The sequence below is a fragment of the Microcebus murinus genome, chromosome 14, assembly GCF_040939455.1.
Source record: "Microcebus murinus isolate Inina chromosome 14, M.murinus_Inina_mat1.0, whole genome shotgun sequence".
In the NCBI taxonomy this organism is placed as follows: domain Eukaryota; kingdom Metazoa; phylum Chordata; class Mammalia; order Primates; family Cheirogaleidae; genus Microcebus; species Microcebus murinus.
In genome coordinates, this window is record NC_134117.1 from 27,799,276 (window position 1) to 27,809,157 (window position 9,882).

The window sequence follows — 9,882 nt, forward strand, 5'->3', positions numbered from 1 at the left end:
ATCCTTGATTTTTCTAGCACTTACTTGGCACCTGCCCTCTTGGCTTGTCTCCCACTCTGAATCCCTGCCCATCTCTGGAACCTGATGACCAACTGAACTTTTCTTCTTTTGGAGCCCTGGCCTCTCTCTTGGATGCTCTTTGAGCTCATCCTCTGCTCCTGCCTTGCCCTTTCTGGAGTCCCATGTCCCTCCCCACACACCTAATCAAGCCTATTTGGTCTATACCCTCCAGCCAGGCATGTGCTGTCTTCCCTCAAAGTGAGGCCAGACAATAGTTCTCAGAGCAAATTAATATGTTGCATTCTGGATTAACACTTAGCCTCTTGTGAAGCTGGTTTGGTTGACATGAATTAAACTTGTACTTATTAGATTCAGCTCAACCATAAAGCCGAGTGCCAGGTCTCCTGGTATAATCATTCCCATGCCTTTGCTGCGGCAGTCTGAATGCCAGGGGGATATGAGATATCCACACTCGCTGCAGTCATTCAGGCATGTATGCATGCATTCCTTCCTCCATTTATTGAGCACCTACTGAGTGTAAGGCCCAGAGCTATATGCTGTGAGCATACAAAGGGAACAAATACTTTTAAGCTTCTACATTGCTCTAAGCTCTGGGCTGGGTAATTTTCATACATTCTTATTCAGTGATTACGACACAGTTCCTGACTTAAGGTTTGCCTTCTTTTTCCTTTGGAGACAGACTTTCAATCTGTCACCAAGTCTAGAGTGTCGTGGCATCATCATAGCTCACTACAACCTCAAATTCCTGGGCTCAAGCAATCCTCCTGTCTCAGCCCCCTGACTACAGATGCATGCCACCATGCCTGGCTAATTTTTTCTATTTTTAGTAGAGATGAGGTCTCACTCTTGCTCAGGCTAGTCTAGAATTCCTGAGCTCAAGAGATCCTCCCAACACAGCCTCCCAGAGTGCTAGGCTTACAGGTGTGAGCCACTGCACCTAGTCAAAGTTTGTATTTTTAAAAAAACATTTGGTGACAAGAGATATAGAGCTGGCTTAAGAAAAAGGAAACAAATTCAGAAGTTCATGGGGGAGATTGAAATGTATACAACAATTATCATACACGATAAGCTATTATAAGAAAACAGACCGGGCGAGGTGGCTCACGCCTATAATCCTAGCACTCTGAGAGGCCAAGCCAGAAGGATAGCTCAAGGTCAGGAGTTGGAGACCAGCCTGAGCAAGAGCGAGACCCCATCTCTACTAAAAATAGAAAGAAATTAATTGGCCAACTAAAAATATATAGAAAAAATTAGCCGGGCATGGTGGCACATGTATGTAGTCCCAGCTACTCAGGAGGCTGAGGCAGGAGGATTGCTTGAGCCCGGGAGTTTGAGGTTGCTGTCAGCTGGCTGATGCCATGACACTCTAGCCAGGGCAACAGAGTGAGACTGTGTCTCAAAAAAAAAACCAAAAGAAACAAAACAGAAAAGACAAGAAAACAATATGAATATTTGGGGAGTGAAATGACACTTTCTAGCAGAGGTTTATGTACTAACCCTTTAACTTTAACTGGACTTCTCCATATTTTCACAGTAAATCCCTATCTTCTCAGTCATTTACCCACTTATTTTCCTTCTCCACTCCCCAGTCAGGTGAATATCTTGCCCACTACGTGTCAGCAGCAATTCGTTCAGGCAGAAGATCAAAGCAAGGATATGGACCCAATGTATCTTGATTCTGGCAAGGCACTTGACAAACGCTTTACCTGGTGCCCTTGAGGACCTGATGGGGAAATGAGAATTGGGTCAGAGGACAGGAAGTGGAGTCATAGCTGGATGAGCACCATAGTCAAAGAATGTTGATTAGTTTTTCTGTATCAACCCAAAGGAGGTCTCCAGTGGCATGCCATAGAGCTCTGTCCTTGGTGCTGACCTCATTGGCATTGTTACCTGTGACTCAGAAGACGACAGACAAGGTGTTCTAATCAAATTTGCAGCAGACACAACGCTGGGAAACATAGTTACCACTACAGATGACAGAATGGAAATAAGAAATGACCTCAACAGGAAGGAACACAGGGCTGAAACCAACGTGATGGAATGGAATAGAGAGAAATGCAAAGTCCTGCATTTCGGTTAAAAATTAATTGCACAAGTACCGGATGGGGTAGACCTGGTTTGGCAGCAGTCCATGTGAAAATGACCTATTTGTTTGTTATTCTGTAAGTTGGCCACTGGCTCAGCCTGGTCCAACTGTGTTATGTGGTTGATACATGATACATAAAGTGAACACAATCTTGGCTACATTAAGGGAAGTAAAGTGTCTCTGGTCTAGACTGTAATGTGGTCTCAATGTGCTCAGAACTGGTCAGTCCTGTCTGAGGCTCCATGCTTAAACCTCAGCATTAGAGGGTAAGCAGGATATTGAGAAACAGGAGCATGTCCTGAAAATGGCAGTCAGATGGTGCAAGAGCCGAAAGCCATGCCTGCAAGGAAGACTTGAGGGAAACTTTGGTCCAGGAGAAGGGCCAGTTCAGGGGAATCTGAGTGCTATTTCAAACATGCCATGGGTTGTTGCATGGAAACTGGATTAGACTTTCTTTGCATTCCTCTAGGCCAGCCATTCCCAACTGTGTTTATTTGCCAGAACTCATGTGACAGGTGATATTCACATACCCAACACATTCCCATGACAGACCCCCAGTTTCAGACCTCCCTATATTTGCAGGAGAGTAAGGAACTTACAATCATTTGTCATTGTCACAACAATCAAAGTCACATTTGTCATGGTAACTTGTTGGTCTCCAGCAGGAGTCTGGTAGTTGAGAAAATGTCACAGCTTCTCTTCCTGGGGCCATCTGGTACCCTAGGAGGGGTAGAGCCTGTGTGGGAGCAGAACAAGTAAATCCCACTGCACAGAGGCACCATGCCTGGGTCTCAGGACTTCTCCTTCTTTCTGCCAACTATGGCCTTCCTCAAGTTGAACTGTTAAAAGCCAAGAATTCAGTAGCTACTTTGGCATGAAAGTCAGCAGCCCTTTTAGCTGGCTTTGATTCTAGGCTATCCTCATTGAAGTAGAAGAGTTCTCCAATGGGTCAAGCATGGCTCTCTGCACCCTACACTGGGGATTGGGGCCAGAGTCCCAGGAATAGTACTGTGTTCCTTTGCCATGCCTTGGTCCCTGTGTTCTATGTCTCTGGGTCCTCTCAGGGAGAGACGGAAGGATTCCCTTATCAGTGTCCCTGGACAAGGATCATAAAAATCTCCCCAGTCATCTCTAAGTGTCATGGAGCAATTACAGTCCAACATGATAGAAAGACCTACCCACCTAATCAAGGCCTTGCTCTGTTTTATCTGTTTGTTTGTTTGTTTGTTTGTTTGTTTGTTTGTTTGTTTGTTTCCAGCTGGGTGACCTCAAGCAAGTTACCTAACCTCTTCTCGGCTTCCTCATTTGTAAAATGAAGCCAATAATGGTTCCCCCTCCAAGGATTAGTGGGAGGAATATATGAGATCATGCACATAGTAAGCCTCAATATTAGTATAACATAATTTCTGGCCTGTCCTTCCACTCCTTAAACACTGACATCCCTGGACAGACATGAGATGAGTTGTGGGTATGCACAATGCCCACCATGTGGCAGTGACACCACACCCTTGTCTTCTACTCAAGAAGGTGCCCCAGAAGGCAAGTGAGTAAAAGCAAGACTACTAGAGAAGCAACCTTTGAGTCTGTGAAAATTAATTTAAGAAGTAAGTCATTTGAAAATTGAGCTACTTTATTTTTAGGAAAAGTTACTGGTAGCATATGTCACAACTGATCACACTATTGGGCACTGTGACACCAAGACTGAGAGCCTCTGCTTGTGGGTCTTGTTCTCACAACAGAGTGTGTATACAAGAGAGACAGAGTGACAGAGGGAAAGAGAGATGCAATCCTGGGCCTCACCCCGGGAGAGTTTTATTCAGTAGGTCTTAGGGGGCACTGAGATCCTAGCCATATTTTCTAGAACTTGGAGAAGCATAGTTTCAGAAAATAGAACGAGGAGTTATTTTTGGAATTTAAGCTCCCTGAAAAGGGTGGCTTAAAAAAGAAAAGAGTTTTCTAAAGAATAGAACTATCCAACGTGGGCAGACAGAAGCATTGAGCTCTCTGTCACGGGAAGTACACAAGGATCTGCCCGGGAACCCGGAGCAGGCGGAGCAGGTTGTGGCTACCCTGAGGACAGCCAGTTCCAGGCTGAGAGCTTGCCTCCCTCTCCCACCGCTGGGGTCTCTAAGCAGCTGGTGGGGATGTCAGTTAAACTAGATGAGAGACCCCACCCTGCCCTGGGGCAGAGGCAAGAAGAAAAAAATCTGTCTTAGGGAAGGCCTCTTTTCTTTCACTGCTTCCCCCAGTTTGGGCAGCAGGAAGATGGGTAAAGACTCAAGGTCAAAGATTTAGTCTCTGTGAAGTCATTCCCAGACTGGCCTGGAAAAGGCTTGGAGCATCATTCTTAAGGAGGTATCTCCACTTAAGAATAGAACTCCTGGCTGGGCGTGGTGGCTCACTGTGAGAGGCCAAGGTGGGAGGATCCCTTGGGCTCAGGAGTTTGAGACCAGCCTGAGCAAGACCCTGTCTCTACTAAAATTAGAAAAATTAACCAGTGTGGTGGTGCACGCCTATAGTCCCAGCTACTCGGGAGGCTGAGGTAGGAGGATCGCATGAGCCCAGGAGTTGGAGGTTGCAGTGAGCTGTGATGATACCACTGCACTCTGGCTGGGGTGACAGAGCGAGACTCTGTCTCAAAAAAAACAGAACTCCTGATATTGGCAAAACCCTGAAAACCCACATTTAGGAGCTAACAGTGACTTCACCATTGTATCATAACCTAGCACTTCAGTATTTACAAATCCTCATTGCTGGCGACAGTATAGTAGGTGTCTGCGGGGAGAGGGGTATCCAGGCCATGCAGTCCAGAGGAAAGGTAATGCAAGCCACATGTCATTTAAAATTTTCTAGTAGCCACATTAAAAATAGGGCAAAGAAACAGATGAAGTTAATTTTAATAACATTTTATTTGACTCAATATATATCAAAAATATTACCCTTTTAACACGTCAATATAAAAATTATTAATGAGCTATTTCTACATTCTATTTTTGTACTAAGTCTTTAAAATCAAGTGTATAATTTACATTAATAATAACACATCTCAGTTCAGACTAGCCAAACTTCAAGGCCTCAATAGCCATATCTGGCAATGGGCTACATTTTTGGAGACACAGTGTTAGACCCTGAACCACCCTAAAAAACATCCTGGCTTTTCTTCTTGCCAGCGCATGGCCTCAGGCAAGTTATTTAACCTTTCTTTATGTGACTCCGCTCTCTCATCAATAGTAATGATAATAGTGTCTCCATTGTAAAGTTGTTATGAGGATTAAATGAGTTAGTATGTATAAAACATTTAGAATAGTGGCTGGCACAGAGCAATTGCTCGGAAATTCAACCCCCTCAGCTGTCACATAGGAAAAGGACTTTTCATCTCTTCTTTTATAGATAAGACAGGAACATTTTTTAAGCACCTGCAACGTGTCAGGCTCAGAGCTAAAGATCTTAATCTCATTAAACTCCCCAGTATCCCAAAAAGGGAAAGAGTATTGCCATGTTTAAATGATGAAGCTCAGAGAGGTCATCTAACTTGTCCAAGGCCACACAGCAGGTACATGGCAGAGCAGGGATCCAAACCCCGGTCTCCTGATTCCAAAACCCTGCTCTTTTCACTGAACTATGTGGCCTGAGGTGAAAAGAGGTGACTCAAGCTCTCCCAGTGGGTAGCGACAATGCTGGGCCTTGGGATGCCACCTGCCTGCTCCAAGGCTGTCCCTCCCCCACCCTCAATGCTGCCTCCCTAAGGGTAGAAGCAGGGCACCGCGACAGGTTAAAGGGGACATTCTGGGTAGGGAGACCCTTTCAGGATGCCTTCAAATTGCTTCTTTTTAGGTGGCTCCCCATGTCTGAACATCAGACCCCAGTTCTTGCCCGGCTTCTGCCCAGTTTCTATGTCCTTGAGTCCTTGATGCTTTAAAAGAAGGAAGTGGGTGCTCTGGCCAGAATGCCACAGCACAAGGATGTTTCTAGGTGCCTGTCGCTGGCGGCCCTTTACCTCAGCCTGCAGGTGAGAGGTAAGCAGAGAAAAGGACTAAAAGAAAAACAGAAGACCCAGGAACCAGGATCCAGTTACAGAAAGGGGAGAAAAGAGAGATAGTGAGAGCGATCAAGAACAGCAATGCAGCAAAAAGGGCTTTTAGTGATAATTAATAATTAACATTTCTAATGATGTCCCGGCGACAGGAAGAGGCCAGCACCCGGCTCTGGGGCACGACTCGGGGTGACAGTGACCTCCGTGAGGACCAGCAGCCTGGGCCTGGTTAACCTTCATGAGCCCCCATGGCCATGCAGCTGGGGGGCTTCCCACTGCTGAGATGGACGTGGCATGGCAAATCCAGGAGAAGGGAGGGCGGGGATGGTTGCATGGGAGGAAGCCGTGAGCATGAGAGGGTTGAGAGGGTTCTAGGGAATTCCTTTTCTGGACTGCAGATCCAGCTCCTTTGAAAGCCTGGCTTTCCCTTGGCCCAGACCAACAGGCTCAAGACTAGCCTGAGCAAGAGCAAGACTCCATCTCTACAAATAAATAGGAAAATCAGCCAGGATCAGTGGCATGCACCTGTAGTCCAAGCTACTTGGGAGACTGAGGCAAGAGGATCACTTGAGCCCAGGAGTTTGAGATTGCAGTGAGCTACGATGATGCCATTGCACTCTAGCCCAGGTGAAGGCATGTTCAAAGACATGGAACATTCCTGGGGAGCAGCGACGTGCTGAGAGCCACAGGAAGAGAGCAAAAGGGCGAGAATGCCTGTGCGAGTGGGAGCTGTCCCAAGAGGGGCAGGTACAGCCCCAGCAGGAGCGAAAGGGCCTGGTGACATGGTCACGGGGTTATGACGGTGGTGAGTGGAATGAGTGGACTGAATGTGTCTCCCCAAAGTTCATACACTGAAGCCCTCAACCCCCAATATGACTGTATTTGGAAATAAGGTCTTTATAGAATTAATTAAGGTTAAATGAGGTCATATGGGTGGAGCCCTGATCTGCCTCATAGAAAGGGGAGACACCAGAGATCTTTCTCTCCCTGAGAGCATAGAAGACAGGTCATGTGAGGACATAGCAAGGAGGTGGTCTATCCAGATTTACCAACAAGCCTCATTTTTCATTTGTTCCATTTGCTTAATAATTTTCTTGCTTTTTTTTTTTTTTTTTTTTTTTTTTGAGACAGGGTCTTGCTCTGTCACCTGGGCTAGAGTGCAATGGCATCATCGTAGCTCACTGCAATCTCAAACTCCTGGACTCAAGTGATCCTCTTGCCTCAGTCTCCCAAGTAGCTTGGACTACAGGTGCATGCCACTGATCCTGGCTGGTTTTCCTATTTATTTGTAGAGATGGAGTCTTGCTCTTGCTCAGGCTGGTCTTGAATTCCTGGCCTCAAATAATCCTCCCACCTCAGCCTCCCAAAGTGCTAGGATTACAGGTGTGAGCCTGGCCTCTTGCATTTATTTTTATCTAAAAAATAAAACAGAAACTAAGCTTCCCTATTGTGTATGACACAGTCTGGCAGCAAGACATATATGACACAGAAGTAAATGCATGCATATATTGGGATATGTACACATATTTTGGCAGCCTAACAACTGCATACTGACAGACATGTGCCATCGTAACTTTTGGTGGCAAAATCATGGTCACCTGAGGCTGGGGATAAGAAGGACTTCCTGGGATGAGGAATGAGGGAGCTATATGGGGTGATGGAAACATTCTATATCCTGATTGTGGTGGTGGTTACACAAATATATAAGTTTATCAAAACTCATCCCTCTAAATGTGCATTTACAATAGGCACATATGATTGCATACAACTTACACTTCAGTAAAGTTTTTTTAATGTAACAAATTTTCAAAGCATAGTGGTCTGTTCTGAAGAACTCAACAGAGAAAAACTCATGCCTAAAGAAGTATGGATTTTATACCCTTAATTATTGTATCACACATTTACATAGCACTTATCGTATGTCAGGCTCTGTTCTAAGCACTTTGCAAAAACAAACTCATTTAATCCTCACAACAAGCCTATGGTGTAAAGGCTGTCGTGGGCCACGTTTTACAGATCAGGAGGAGAGGTTGGCTAGTGGCCCAAGACGGCACAGCCGGTCAGTAGAACAACAAGACTCTGACCCAAGCAGGCTGGCACCAAAGCCCCTGCTCTTCAACACTGTGCTAAGCTGGTTCTTTACACAATAGCGAGAGACCAGCCTCTGTCTCTGCGTGGACACCCCCTGGCAAAAGAGCCCCTGAACTCCTGGGACCAGCCAGTGCACAGAGAGAAGCCAACTGTCCTTGAGGCTTGGCCACTGGGCACCCACACCACCAGACTCTCCTCTACTTCCCTCCATCCTCAATACTCACCCGTGTGCCAGTCCCATCTCTGGTGCTGTCCAAGTGCCCATTTTAGGATGCAGCCAGTGGTGCCTTGGAGCCAAGCACTGGAGACACGAGTGGTTGTCTGAGCCACTCCGTCTGTCCCTGAGAGTTATTAACAGAAAATATATATCAGTGTGTGACTTCCCGAAGTCCTGTGTTTCGGGAGCCAGGGCTAGTTTCCTTGTGTTCCATGTGCTTCCTGTAAGCCAGGGCTCTGTGGGGGAAGTGCTCAGGACCAGACCTCAGGAGACCTGGTTCAAGCACAGACTTTGCTACGGACTTGCGGTGAGATGTAGGGCAAATTATTTCCCTTCTTAGGGCTCCATTTCTCACCTAAAACAATAGGAGGTTAGACCAGATCCAGAGTTCTTGGCTTATGGATTCCTGGGAAGTCCACAAATGGGCTTCAAATGTTCCAGGAATCCCCCAAAATTGTAAGCAAAATGTTTCGTGTATGTTAGGTAAAGGGGCCCATAGATCTCATTTGATTTTCAAAGGGATTACTTTCCCTCTAAAATTTCACATCACCTGCCTGCCAAGGTCCTTTCTAGTTCTGAAATTCTAAGGTCCTATTTCGTAATCTAACACTTTGTACTACATACCAGACTGTAAGCTTCATCTACAGAGAATGGCAAAGGAAATGCAGGACGTTAGTGTCAGAACTGGGACTGGCACGTGGTGTCTTCTGATTCATTCATTCACTCCTTCAAAGTACATCATTGTAATTCATGCCTGCTATTCAAATGGTAACTTTGGACCATGGTCTCACATGTGCCCAGAGCTGCTACAATGACCCAGGGCCTACCACGGGACCTAGCACATAGTAGGAACTCTATAATTACTTGATGAATGAAACAGTAGTGACTAGGGAAGCTGAGTAGGAGATGGGAGTGCAAATAGGGGAGGAAAGGCTGAACCCCGATCAGGAGATGCGAGTCGTAGTCCACACTTGGCTGCACACAAAGCCTCTTCCTCTTCCGGCCTTTCATTAGCTAGACCAGCTAAGCCCAAAGCCCCTTCCAGATTTAGGATTCCAGGATGTCAAGACTACCCCTGGCACCCAGATGGGGAGCTGGAAAGGGCAGTGCCCAAGGGCTCCCCATTCCAGAGAGGCCTTTGGCTTGGTGTATTAGTCACATCATGCATCTGTTGTTGCATGACAAATTGGCCTGAATTTAGCAGCTTAAAACAATAAACATTTATTATCTCATCCAGTTTCTAAGAGTCAGTAACCTGAGAGTGGCTTAGCTGGGTAGTTCTGGGTCGGACTCTCTCGTGCGGTTGCGGTCAAGTTGTCAGCCAGGGCTGCTGTCATCTGAAGGCTGGACCGGGGCTGGAGCTGTGCTTCCAGGCTCACCCACACGGCTGTTGGCTGTCAGCCTCTGTTCCTTGCACTTGAGACTCTCTATAGT